At 33.3% G+C, this 14,789-nt stretch overlaps 2 long non-coding RNA genes across 3 annotated transcripts; both read left to right on the plus strand.

The window, feature by feature from the left end:
* The first annotated feature begins 1,236 nt into the window (after window positions 1–1,236).
* LOC133869792 (uncharacterized) lies at window positions 1,237–7,212 on the plus strand. Of its 2 annotated transcripts, none has more exons than XR_009900540.1 (5): window positions 1,237–1,366; window positions 5,553–5,724; window positions 5,821–5,847; window positions 6,145–6,363; window positions 6,901–7,212. It is a non-coding gene; the product is annotated as an uncharacterized LOC133869792 (long non-coding RNA). The 2 variants fall into 2 exon arrangements; XR_009900539.1 differs by lacking the exon at window positions 1,237–1,366 and adding an exon at window positions 1,987–2,620.
* A 107-nt stretch (window positions 7,213–7,319) lies between these two features.
* Window positions 7,320–8,585, plus strand: LOC133869793 (uncharacterized). The gene is made up of 3 exons (XR_009900541.1): window positions 7,320–7,496; window positions 7,606–7,695; window positions 8,388–8,585. It is a non-coding gene; the product is annotated as an uncharacterized LOC133869793 (long non-coding RNA).
* The last annotated feature ends 6,204 nt before the right edge of the window (window positions 8,586–14,789 follow it).

Genomic DNA, 14,789 nt, shown 5'->3' on the forward strand with positions numbered 1-14,789 from the left:
CAAATCATGTAATTGTAAGGCAGCCGATGGTTAGAGCTCTACTCTGACTCATCCTCTAAAGCTGTTCAAACCGACGAGCCCCCCTCCGGACTCTGATCGTCGTTAATATTGTGGTGGGAATTTTTTTTTTTTTTTTTTTTTTTTTTTTTTCGGCGTTAAAATTATTAGCGACAAGATTTAGCTTATTAGCGACTACTATGTCATTACTAATATATAATAGATGTTATTAGTGACCATACTATTCGTCGCTGATACTTGACTATTAATGACGACTATTCATGTCGTCGCTAAAATCATCCATAAATAAGATCTTTGTCGTAGTTAACATCTCATGTATTTAACTTACATTTATTTTCTTTTATTAAAAAAAAAATGTTCGCCGCGGGAGTCTTTGCCACACTCACCAAAATTTCCCACCAATATACCAAATTTTTTCCTTTGTTTAGTCATTAGTCTAATCAATGCTAGTGCATTAGTGAAAAGATCATGATATGATCAAATAATTGATCGAACTGTTTGAATTTTGTATTATCCTTATGCATTAGTCCAATAAATTGTGGTAAGATCGAATGATTGATTTTTAGTCGAATCGATCTTAGTGCATTAGTTCGATCGATTGTAATTTGATCTAATGATCGATCGAACTCTATGGATTTTGAATTATTTTATTCTTGTGCATTAGTCCGATTGATCGTGTTATGATCAAATGATTATTCAAAATTGATATGATTAAAAGTTTGATTGAACATCTTGTCAATTTCATCTCTAAACGACAAAAAATGTCAATGTCACATTCTCAATGACAACAATATGCTTCCTAAAATTAATAAAATTCTTAAAATTATATAAAAAAAATAAAATATAAAAATAAACAAGCATCCCAATTTTTTTTTTCAAAATTTGGTTTTCAAATGATGTGTCACAATCTCATGTGATCTATTATTTTGAAAAATATGTCATCATCTCGTAATATGATGACACATAATTTAGAAACCACTTTGGAGGTTAAAAATTTGAGAAGTAGAGTATTTCCCTTTTTCTTGAAACCCTATCTCTCGTCCTCTCATCTCTCTCTCTCTGCCATCCGGTGCTTCTTTTCTTCATTACGGGTTGATTGCAAGGGGTATTTGTATTTCTATATAAGTCTGTTGGGTTTTGTATTTCTCTATTTCTTTTTCACTCTGCTGCACAATTGAAAGGGGGTGATTTCCAACGTTGATTTGGGGCTTTTTTGTTTTTGTCTCTTTTTTGGCTTGATTGTTTCAGACGAGAACGAAAAGGAAACCTAATGGACTGGGCAATGCTTGGAAGCCCAAGATGAGCCCCAAAATCCAATCCTAATTCTACTTTTCTCTCTCGCTATAAGGTACGGTTCATCTCTTTATCTCTTCCCTATTTTGTTTGATTCTTTTTGCTACGGTTAATATGTGAAGAAAGGTTGGGGTATATGCACACCAATTGGCTGTCTTTAGGACTGGATTTTGAAAGGAACTATGGGTGATTTACAATTTTAGAGAATTGTGATTTAAAAAAATGATTTTTAAAGAAGAAGTTAAGCGTTTGGCAAAATTATAGTTTGATATTTAAAATCGCGGATTAGCCTATAAAATTTTGTATTTTAAAAAAAAATACATAATTACCTGCCATTTGAAAAAGTAATTTTTTGCGTTTTCGAATAACAATTTTTAAAAAATACAATTTTCAAATAGTTTTTTCTTTTTTTTTAATCGTACTTTTGGCTATCAACAGCAGCCCCTCAACCCAGGATTCACTCTCAAACAAATCCATGATTTATGGGATGCGCTTCCCTTTACGTCGGTATATATTGTTTAGTCTTGTAACTAAAGAAAGTGATGAAAACTTGACAAAATGTAATCCTCTAGTTTAGCTTCGTGTTCTCTTCTTCTTCCTCTACAAACTTCATCTTCCTTTTCTTTATTTTACATGCTATCAGAGCTTTCAAAATCGACCAACGCCATTTGCGATTTTGAGTCGAACATCTTAGCTGCAATCCTTTCTCTGTTTTATTTTTATTTTTTCTTTTTCCGCACAGTTTCATCACATCCACATCAGTTCAGAAAAACAGCCAAACCAAGCACCTCTAACATGACAAAATCTTCTCCGACATCCTCTTTGCCTCACCAACAAAATCCACTCCTGAAGGTCACAAGGGATATTTCCAGGGAAGTCTTTTGAAGATGGAGGAGAACGAAGGTTGGATGGCTGAGGTTCTTGATATCTGTGGGAGTTGATTGGCTTTTGGCATGTCACTGCTTGACCTTTCGCAGATTTGCACCACCTGCCCACTTGTCCCACGTGATGGTGCCTTGGGAAAATAGGTGGTATTTGAGACGTATAAAGTGAGCAGTGGTTTAGTTTTGAAAAAAAAGGGGGGGCTGTGTAGAATTTCTTGGTGGGGTACGGCTGGTTTGTAACCTCCCTCCATATCCTTCTACCAAAACCATAAGCAAAAAACATGTGATCCTTCCCCTCTATACAGCTCCTGCAGTATAGGCACAAGACCACACAATACAGCTCCTGAAATTGTTCTTAAAACCTCACTGGAGACTATCCTTATTAGTTGAAATGGCATGTTGGGTCCCCCTCATTTGGCTTCTAGGTAAATATACTTTTTAGATGGAAAAGAGGCATCTCTAGTGACATATATGGGTTTAAATTTTCTAGTGACATAGACTCCCTTTCTGTTTGCTCTTTATAGTTGTTTGAGGTGAAAAGCTTGAGCATTTGTCTTGGATATCAGATTGCAAGTAACTCAAAATGAAATTTTTACACAGGAATGATTAAGATGGTATGATGGATATAGGAGATATATGAATTCTCGTTATTATTGTCGCATGTTAATATAGTAGAGTTGAAAATTTTCATAGAAGCCCGTGGACATCTTAACTCTTAACATTGGCTATAGCATAGGCATGGCTCTTAGAACATGAACTTCATATTTTCTGTTTCTAACTAACCGCCTCTGTTTTCTTCCCCCCCCCCCCCCCCCCCCCTGTTTTCTGGTTACTCTTTGAGTGCTGCGTACTGTATTTCAATGACTACCATTGCTTTGGAGGAGAAGTATAGTATCTTGTGAACCCTTCTCACTCTTTTACTATTCTTAACAATGGTATTTGAGAGAGTTAAAGATACAAGATCTATATATATATATATACTTCCGTACTTTCTTGGCCTCCTAGTCTTTCAATTGCGTGAACAAACCAAAGATGAGTTATCAAAGATATGAGGTGGTCAACTTCATAAACTGTCATTTGTATAATTTGCAATTTAGCGTTATTTAAACTAATACCAATTTGGCCTTTATTGGCTCGATTCCTTTGTAGCTTGCTTTATAAACTAGTACCAGGACTTTATTTGAACAGACATCAAGATGGATAAGAGTTGGATGTAGGAAACTAATAGATTTGGTGAGAAATATTCAAAAGGTGTTAGGTGTTGGTAAACAACAACTAACAAATGTAACAAATGTGCAGTTTGGTAAAGATGAGAATGGAAGAACGAGAAAGTGAAAGTGCAAAGAAAATGAGTTTTTGCCTTATTGGTAAACATTGAAAATGAGACACAATTTTGATGTCATATATATTGAAAAGAACATATGTGATAGTGTCATAGGTACACTACAGAATATTGATGGAAAAAGATTTGTACTTACAACCAAATGGTACATCCACATCAATGCCACATGCAAAATATACCTTGTCAAAAGGTGAGAAGACAAGTTTCTTAGATTGGTTGAAAGGTGTGAAGTTTCCTGATGGGTATGCATCTAACATTAGTCGGTGTGTGAACGTCAAAGAAGGTAAGATTTTGGGAATGAAAAGCTATGATTGTCATGTCTTATTGCAAAGCTTACTTCCTGTTGCAATTCGTCCATATTTATCGAGTGAGATAAGTACAACATTGATTGAGTTGAGTTTCTTTTTTAAGGAATTATGTTCATGAACATTGAGATTAGATGTCTTGAAGCGAATGAAGGATGTCATTCCTATTATTTTATGCAAGTTGGAAAAGATATTTGTTGCGCTAACTTTTTTGATATAATGATACACGTAGTTGTTCATTTACCCTGAGAGGCCAAGCTTGTGGACCAATACAATACCATTGGATGTATCCAATTGAAAGATGTCTTAGTAAATATAAATAATTTGTGCGAAATAGAGCACATCTGGAAGGGTCAATTACCGAGGGATACTTGTCTGTTAAATGTTTGACATACTGCTCCATGTATCTCCGTGGGATTAAGACAAAATGGACTCGTGAAGAATGGAATAGTGACGGGTGGTAGGTGGGAAGGAGTAAAGGCTTGTCTATGTTCTCTCAATGAATTTGTCTTTTAGGAGTAGCAAAGTTTATAAAACTTGAAGATACGGTTCTCACAAGGGCTTGATGGTATGTGCTTAACAATTGTAATGAAATTGCTTCATACATTCAATAACTGTATGATTTATTGTTCTTTTTACTTACGTATGATTTACTTAAGAATAAAGAGGAGTAAGTATGTATTTTTTATGTAGTGAACACTATGACATAGAAGGAGAAGGAATTGTGGACATCCAGCGTAAGCATGAAGCCGAATTTGAAAGACGGTTTTGACATCGTATATGTGGGAATAATGCAGAAACTGTGTCCAAACAATTATCTGATCTTGCATCCGAACCGGATCATTAGGTTGCAATGTTTAAAGGTTGTATTGTGAACGGGGGTAGGTTCCACATAAAAAGACTATGAACGGACTTTACGTACCCAAAACAGTGGTATAGTAGTTCTAGGTGAGCATCGCATGATGAATATTAACTTTTATGGTGAGTTGACGAACATTTTGGTGTTATGTTATGGTCAAAATTGTGTGTAATTATTTGAGTGCGATTGATGGGACATTGGGCATAGAACGGTAATGCAACGGATGAGCATTTTACGAGTGTGAATACATCACGTACATGGTATGCATCTGACCCATTTATCCTAGCATGCCAAGCTTCACAAGCATTTTACTTGAAAGATGCCAAATTGCGTATCAGTTGGCAAGTAGTATAAAAGGTGACTAATAGAAACATATATGATGTTCCAACTGTAATAGAGAGTGAGATTGAAGAAGTTGACAAACATGAGGACGAAGACGATGAATGTGTTGGGGGTAATGCACCTGTGCAACAAGTAAACGATGAAGACTCAACTCCGTTATGTAGAGATGATTTGGAACCAATAGCTGTTGATGAAGTATATGTGCAACTTGATGGAAGCATGTTCATCAACGATGAACTCTCTACTGAGGAGCATGAAATAACCTCCGATGATGAGGATGAGTTATCTAGCAACGATGATACAAACTCCGCTCATGAAAATGAGTTATCTTGCAACTCTTATACAGACTCTGACGATGATATGTGTTGAATATATTTTATTGTGAAATATATTTGTTTTGTGATATCCTAACATGCCAATCTTTTGAGTATTATTGTATGTATTTATTTAGATTCTTGTATGTTTATATTTTCACATATTCTTATCCATTGTTACTATTGTGTAATTAGTTATACGCAATGGTTATGACACAAAGATGAAAACGATGTGTGCCCGGCGCTTGTTCTAGGCCATTGTAGCTCAATGATAAAGATGGGGACGCAGGTTTAGGATCACAAGTGCTTGTTGCAACTAATGTACAACCATGTCAGATGATGACTCAAGGACCCTCCAATGCATCTTGTAAGTGCACATATAATATTTATGTAGTAAGCTCTGTTATTGAACAAACTATTTCACCAAAAATTACTAACTAGGTTTTCATATTTTGCCTCACAGCTATTATGTCCAGCAAGAAGAAAAGAGGTAAGAATAAATTTACTAAGTTCAATAACTTTTTGCACGTGGTTTCATTGAGATAGAAATCCCTGCTAAGGCAAGAGGACCTGTAAGCGATAATGCCAGTCAATTTAGTAGGAGGGTGACAGTAGTCGTTCGTGAACACGTTGAGCTCTGGCATGGTTCTTGAACTCGTGTCCCACCAAAGGAGCAACAATTATTAAGAAAATGTGTTTTAGTGAGTTTTATTGTTTGAAGTTATGTTAATTACTACATATAATATAAAATGTTAAGACTATTGTTTTCTTAACTATTATGTTTCAGGATGAGTGAGATTTAGATAAGAACGTGATTGAGCACAATGAATATGTGGAGTATGCCTTATCAAATAGTTATAAAACACTTCGTTATGGTCTTCATCGTCAATTTCGAAAATGCGGTGGTGATAAAGACTCAACAAGGGTGAAGGAAAAAGTTGAAGAGAATATTTCACAACCCACGTGACATAAGATATGAGAATCATTTGACAACAAAGATTGGAAGGTAAATCTTCTTAAACTTAATCGACAATGAATCTAAACACTATTGTGATTTGGTATAATTTTGTAATAATTTGGCTGAAATTTGCCAAAGAAAAAGTACTTACGTAATAACGAGAATAGATCAAAGTTGAAGAACAATCACACATTCGGTTCTAGATCTTTTCTTAATCATTTCCATACTGAGGTAATAATTTTACACTATTATATTATTTTAATAATTATATTTAGAGCATATGTTAATCATATGTCTATTATGGAGACAGACTGGGGTGGATCCTAACGTAATTGATTTTTATAAGACCTCTAACACAAAGAAAGATTGGTCATTTTTGACTTCGCATTGTGATGAACGATACGTAAATAATTGAAATATAATTTTTTTTATTATATAATTGACTTGCATAAATTATTGAAGAAGGTATATAGGTTATACCTTTTTTGTTTTTTGTTTTTTTTTGTTTCTTATTTTCTTATATATGTTGAAATGCAATCTTATTATATAATCATATGTCTATTAACGTTTATGTTGCTTGTGCAGAATTTGATGCTAGAAATGTTGGTTGACGAAGAAGTTGTCTTAAATGAAGAGAAAATATTAACACAAGCTCTTGGTGGGAAATGTTCTGGACATGTTAGAGCGATGGAAAAATATGTAATACCTACCCCATCCTCTTCGCATTCGCGATATGGCACCCAAGTCAGCCTTGAGTTGGAGGAAACAAAGCTCGAAGTGCCTAAGTTATTAGATCAATTAATGGAAAACGAAAGATAAAGAGATGAACAAATGGAGGAAATGCAAAATGAGTCAAAGCGAAGGATCGAGGAAATTCAAAAGGAATCAAAGCGACATGTCGAGGAAATTCAGAAAGGCGCATTCATTCTTTCTAAATTTCCTCGACATGTCGCTTTGATTCTTTTTGAATTTCCTCGATCCGTCGCTTTGACTCATTTTGCATTTCCTCTATTTGTTCATATCTTTTTCTTTCGTTTTCCACTAATTGATCTGATAACTTGGTCACTTCGAGCTTTGTTTCCTCCAACTCAAGGCTGACTTGGGTGCCGTATCGCAAATGCGAAGATGATGGGGTAGGTATTACATATTTTTCCATCCCTCTAACGTGGCACGTGTTTTAGGTAAAATGGTTGTGTGGTAGATATGTTTTGTTATGCTTTAATTGAATCACAACTGCTAATTTTTGACAGTTGACACCTTTGTTTTTTTTTTCTTTTCTATATGTTGTAGGAAAACATGGTCATAATTTTGCCAATTTTGATGGGGAAGCTTAAAGAGATTGGATTCAAGAATTTCACACCTTTTGTGCTGTAGAGTTTGGTATGTTTCATTCCAAGTTTATATTTGGAATGAAGTTGCATAGCTTGTATATTTGGATGTTTTATTCGAATGAGGAGATATACGGTTTTTTTAAGTTAATTTGCTCATGCATTTTCTTATTCAGAAAAAAAGATTCGTATTTAAAATGTGTTCTTTTTGCTACTCTGATTTAGTTTCATTTCTGGTTTTTAGTTTCTCCTAGAATGTGTAATGTGGTTTATTGCTTTTATTATACTAATTTATGTTTAGTGAATATTCTTATTTGTAAACTTCTTTGAAATTAAGTCTGATGTTGGTGAGTTAGAAATGGAGATCAAATAGTAATCCTGCTTTTACATAATATGGGAACTTGGAAAATAATACATTTTGATAATCGATCTTTACACTCTTTTAAATTGAATTTCCTTGTTCCATAGTAATTGTGAGGGTAATGCAGCAGTGTTGGATCTTTGAGATCTTTTAATGAAATGTACTTATTTGTTGAAATACTTGTTGGATGGGTGTTTTTTGATGTGATTTATTAGGTCTCTATGTTCCATTGAATATGTTTTACTGTTCCAATATAATTTTGAAGGAGGATCCCAGTGTTTGCTTTGAAATATAATTTTTTATTTTTATTTTAAATTTATTGTTATATTTCTGTTATGGGCTTCAATTTGCTGACAGTGATTATTTATTTGTTCTTTTGGCAGGAAATCTACCACCGCCAGCACTCTTGTGCCTTATGTTAAATTATGATTTAATTTTTGGATGTAATATGAAGAGGAAGAATTAGTTTTTCAATACCTAATATTTTATTAGACGGCAATAACAATTTTTAGTGACGACATTTGGCCCTTGGGAGACATTATTAGTGACAATTTTTGCAACGACTAGTGACGATATTTGTTGTCGGTAATAGTCATTAGTAGTGACGACTTACAACATCGTCACTATTTAGTCTTTAACGACCGAGTATTTGTGACCACTTTATCGACGACAAACATTGTCGCTGATTGTTAATAGCGACCACTTCGAGGGTTTTAGTGATGACCTTGAGTTGTCACTAAAGACTATTTTTTCTTATAGTGAATTAGAATAAATTTTGGCCTTAATCTAATGGTTGTTGTGACCCGTGTAGCCACGCTTGAGTGGTGGTCACTATAAACGGACTTGACTAGTGGCGTGGGCCACCCGAGGTCGTACTTGATCGGGTTGCTAGTGATGGTCAGTTGGGTACCAGTATTGTATTACAGGTTCCTCGGGACAGCGGCAACTCTAATTGGAAGGGGTTAATATCCTGAAATAGACCACCCATAAATAGATGTGGGTGACTTTTTTACTTACCCCAGCTCGTTCTAGGATCACGGAGGAGAGTCGTAGTTGGCAGTTATATTTCCCTGTCTTTGTTGTTCATTTCATTTCTTGCCGGCTACTATTCTATTGGGTTGTGTTTTGTTCATTTTTGAAAACAATGGTTAACGTAATTTATTTCGTGGGTTAATTATAAAAAAGCCCTCTAAATTACCAATCGTTTTTAAAGTAGCCCCCCTAAACTACCAACCCTAGCACTATAGTCCTCCAAACTACCAAATAGTGCAAAAAAGACTAATTTTGTCATAATATTCCTATAATACCCTTGTCACGTGCTGTATATTCAATTAAAATTTTTTTTAAAAAAAACAATATTTTGTTTTAAAAAAAAAAGGAGGGATGGCTCGAGCCACCCCCATGGTCGGTCTGAGGGTGCCTAAACCACCCTCAAAGAGCAAAATGGGGGTGGCCGAAACCACCCTATTTGGCCTGGGGGAGGGTTCACTTACGATAGACATTAGAGACACACAAGAATGTTGTGGAGTAGAAGACGATACAAATGGGATGGAGCAAATCAAATGAAGTTATGCCGAAAAGAAATCATATGAAAACCTAAAATTTCACAAATCAAGAAAAAAGAGAATACGAACTATAAAGTTTTTTTACTAGCCATAATATTACCAAGCCACTAATATCATCCTCTATCCTTGATTCGCTTATGAAAACAAGAATTTAAGATAATTCTTAAATAATAGGATGGAGGAAAGTAAAATTATTTGGTGATGTGAGGTATCAATCCTCTTAACAGAAAGTGCTATCAATTTCCACTTGCTATATCATGTAGCTACATCCCCTTTTACATTTAAAATGAAAACTTTTATTCTCTTAAATGGCTCAAATAAACTTAAATCACCAAAGATTAAAAAAGATTTTGAGCAAACACCTAACAATGCCTTCCGGCAACTAATAAACCTACGGAACAAACCATTTGTTTTAAGTCATCAGTAATATTGACCCATCCTTGGCATGTAGAAAAAAACACCACATTAAAGAACTCGAGTCTAGCGACCCATTTCGCCCCTAATTGGAAAAAAAAAAAGGAAGAAAACATATTGATATTTCAATCCTTTGAAAGAAAGTTTTCGTTGTTAGTCAACTAGGCGAATTTTAACACTCTTTAAAGAAAAAGCATGCAAACAAAATAGTTTATTTTTAAAATCAAATATTCTTTTAGCTTTTGCTATTTCGTTCAAGACGCTTTGCGGTTAATTAGTATCTTCCAAACGCAGACAATCTATCAGCAATTATGAAATAAAAGAATAAAAGATTGAGTTTAATTTCGCCAAAGTCTAGAGAGAAGAAAACATAGCGTATAACAAGACACATTCTAAAATATAACCGCATTAAATAATTGAAAGGAAAAAACGATATGAAAGTCGAGATAAATAACGTTATGTACTGTAAGTTTAAGGATTTGTAGTTTAATTTGTATATTGTTCAGTACACATTATGGATAAATTGTTCTGATTAGAGGTCATAGTTCATTTATGATAGACATTAGAGACACACAAGAATGTTGTGGAACAGAAAACGGCACAAATGGGATGGTGCAAATCAAATGAAGTTATGCCGAAAAGAAATCATACGAAAACCTAAAATTTCACAAATCAAGAAGAAAGGGAATACGTACTATAAGGTTTTTTATTTACCCAAAATAGTTACAAGCCACTAATCTCATCCTCTATCCTTGATTCGCTTTTGAAAACAATACCATAAGATAATATTTAAATAATACGATGGAGGAAAGTAAAAATATTTGGAGACGCGAGGTATAGATCCTCTGAAACGAAAGTGCAAACAATTTCAACTTGCTATACCATATAGCAACATCCACTTTTACATTTAAAATGGAAACATTTATTCTCTTAAACTGTTCAAATAAACTTAATCACCAATGATCAAAAAAGGTTTTGTGCAAACACCGAAAAATGCCTTCCCGCGAACTAATAAACCTATAGAACAAATCATTTTTTTAAGTCGTCAGTAATATTGACCCATCCTTGGCATGTAGGAAAAAAAAAAAAAACACATTAAAGAAGTCGAGTCTAGCAACCCATTTCCCACTAATTGAAAAAAAAAAATGTCTTACCTATTCGTTGTAACAAAGGAATTGGGGACAAAAAATGGATTTGTTGGAAGGCTCGTTCCCAGTGTCACCACTAGAGAAAAAAAAAATGTCGCCCAGGTCCTATCCCAAAAGTGAACAAAAAGCAAGAAAACATATTGATATCTCAATCCTTTGAAAGAAAGTTTTCATTGTTAGTCAACTAGGTGAATTTTAACTCTTTTTAAAGATTAAGCATGTAAACAAAATAGTTTTATTTTTAAAAAAAGCAAATATTTTTTTAGCTTTTGTTATTTCGTACGGGAGGCATTGAAGTTAATTAGTATCATCCAAACGCAGACAATCTATCAGTAATTATGAAATAAAAGGACAAAAGATTGAGTTTAATTTGGCCAAAGTCTAGAGAGGAGGAAACCAAGCATATAACAAGACACATTCTAAAATATAAACGAATTAAACAATTGAAAGTTAAAAACGATACGAAACTCGAGATAAATAACATGACATATTGTAAGTTGAGGGATTTGTTGTTTAATATGTGTATTGTTCGGTAAACATTAAAATTATTCTAATCAGAGGCCAAAGTTCATTTATAATAGACATTAGAGACACACAAAAATTTTGTGGAGCAGAATACGACACAAAGGGGATGATATCAATCCTCTTAAGCGAAAGTGCAAACAATTTCAACTTGCTACACCATATAGCAACATCCCCCTTTTACATTTAAAATGGAAACTTTTATTCTCTTAAACGGTTCAAATAAACTTAATCACTAATGATCAAAAAAGGTTCCGTGCAAACACCAGAAAATTCCTTCCCGCGAACTAATAAACCTATAGAACAAATCTTTTTTTTTTTTTAAGTCGTCAGTAATGTTGACCCATCCTTGGCATGTAGAAAAAAAACCATATTAAAGAAGTCGAGTCTAGTGACCCTTTTCACCCCTAATCGAAAATAAATAAATTATGTTTTACTTCTTCATTGTAATAGAGGAATTTGGGACAAAAAATGGATTTGTTGGAAGGCTCATTCCGAACGTCACCTCTTGAGATAAAACAAAAAAAAATGTCACTCAGGTCTCAACCTAGAAGTGAATAGAAAGCAAGAAAACATATTGATATCTCAATCCTTTGAAAGAAAGTTTTTCGTTGTTAGTCAACTAGGTGCATTTTAACTCTTTTTAAAGATTAAGCATGCAAACAAAATTGTTTTTTTAAAAAAAAGAAAAAGAAAAAAGAAAAATCAAGTATTCTTTTATCTTTTGTTATTTCGTTCAGGAGGCTTTGAGGTTAATTAGTATCTTCCAAACACAAACAACCTATTAGTAATTATGAAATAAAAGGACAAAAGATTGAGTTTAATTTGGCCAAAGTCTAGAGAGAAGAAAACGGAACGTATGACAAGACACATTCAAAAATATAACCGAAATAAATAATTGAAAGTTAAAAACAATACAAAAGTCGAGATAAATAATGTTATGAACTGTTAGTTTAGGGATTTGTTGTTTAATACGTATATCGTTCGGTACACGTTAGGGGTAAATTGTTTTGATAAGAGGTCACAGCTCATTTATGATGGACATTAGAGATTTACAAGAATGTTACGGAGCCGAAGACGATACAAATGGGATGTAGCAAATCAAATGAAGTTACGCCGAAAAGAAATGATACATAAACCTAAAATTTTCAAAATCTTGAAAAATGGGAATACGAACTATAAGGTTTTCTATTTAGCCAAAATATTTACAAGCCACTAATATCATCCTCTATCCTTGATTCGCTGATGAAAACAACTGTATAAGATAATATTTAAATAATAATATGGAGTAAAGTAAAAATATTTGGAGACGTGAGAAATGATACATAAACCTAAAATTTCCAAAATCTTGAAAAATGGGAATACGAACTATTAAGGTTTTTTATTTAGCCAAAATATTTACAAGCCACTAATATCATCCTCTATCCTTGATTCGCTGATGAAAACAACAATATAAGATAATATTTAAATAATAATATGGAGTAAAGTATAAATATTTGGAGATGTGAGGTATCAATCCTCTTAGAGCATTTTTAGTAGCCTCACCAAATTAGTTTTTTAGCTATTTTGGTGAGCCAATTTGATGAAAACTCTTAAAAACCACTCCCAGCAGCCTCACCATTTTAACCAAAAAAATTTGATGACTGAAATTACTAGTCAAATTAGACCAGGTATTTTCACTCAACAACCTACTCACCAAATTTTGTTTCACATTTCTCTCTCACATGATTAGCACACTTTTTCCTTTTTTCTCTCATTTTCTTCTCTCATCTCCCATCTCTCACACGATAATGTCCTTATTTCATGGATATAAATGATTTTTTATAAAAATATTATATAGAGAAAAAATAATGAAATATGAAAAAATTATTATTTAAATGGAATAGTGAATATTGACTAGTTAAAATGGTGAGGCTGCTGGGGGAATTTTAATAAAGTGGCTCATCAGAATAGAAAAAAGTAATTTTTAGTTATTTTGGTGAGTAAAATTTGGTGAGGCTACTAGGAATGCTCAAGTGAAAGTGCATTAAATTTCAACTTGCTATACCATATAGCTACATCCCCTTTTACATTGAAAATGGAAAATTTATACATTTAAACTGTTCAAATGAACTTAATCACCAATGATCAAAAAAGGTTTTGTGCAAACACCGAAAAATGCATTCCCGCGAACTAATAAACCTATAGAACAAATCATTTTTTTAAGTCGTCAGCAATATTGACCCATCCTTGGCATCTAGAAAAAAAACCATATTAAAGAAGTTGAGTCTAGCGACCCTTTTCGCCCCAATTGATTTTTTATTTTTTTTTTTTATTTTATTTTTTATTTTATTTTTTACTTTTTCGTTGTAATGGAGGAATTGGGGACAAAAAAAAAAAGGATTTGTTGGAAGGCTGGTTTCGATCGTCACCTCTAGTGATAAAAAAAAAAAAATGCCGCTTAGGTCTCAACCCAGAAGTGAAAAGAAAGCAAGAAAACATATTGATATCTCAATCCTTTGAAAGGAAGTTTTTCGTTGTTAGTCAACTAGGTGCATTTTAACTCTTTTTAAAGATTAAGCATGCAAACAAAATTGTTTTTTTTTTTTAAAATAAAAGAATAATCAGATATTCTTTTATCTTTTGCTATTTCGTTCAGAAGGTTTTGAGGTTAATTAGTATCTTCCAAATGCAGACAACCTATCAGTAATGATGAAATAAAAGGACAAAAGATTGAGTTTAATTTGGCCAAAATCTAGAGAGAAGAAAACATAACATATAACAAGACACATTCTAAAATGTAACCAAATTAAATAATTGAAAGTGAAAAACAATACGAAAGTCGAGATAAATAATATTATGGACTATAAGTTTAGGGATTTGTTGTTTAATATGTATATCGTTCGGTACACATTAAGGGTAAATTGTCCTGATCAGAGGTCACAGTTCATTTACGATAGACATTAGAGACACACAAGAATGTTACGGAGATGAAGACGATACAAATGGGATGTAGCAAATCAAATGAAGTTATGCCGAAAAGAAATGATATATAATCCTAAAATTTCTAAAATCTTGAAAAAAAGGAATACAAACTATAAGTTTTTTGTCTAGCCAAAATATTTACAAGCCACTAATATCATCCTCTATCCTTGAT

This window comes from Alnus glutinosa, chromosome 5 (assembly GCF_958979055.1).
Source record: "Alnus glutinosa chromosome 5, dhAlnGlut1.1, whole genome shotgun sequence".
Classification (NCBI taxonomy): Eukaryota; Viridiplantae; Streptophyta; class Magnoliopsida; order Fagales; family Betulaceae; genus Alnus; species Alnus glutinosa.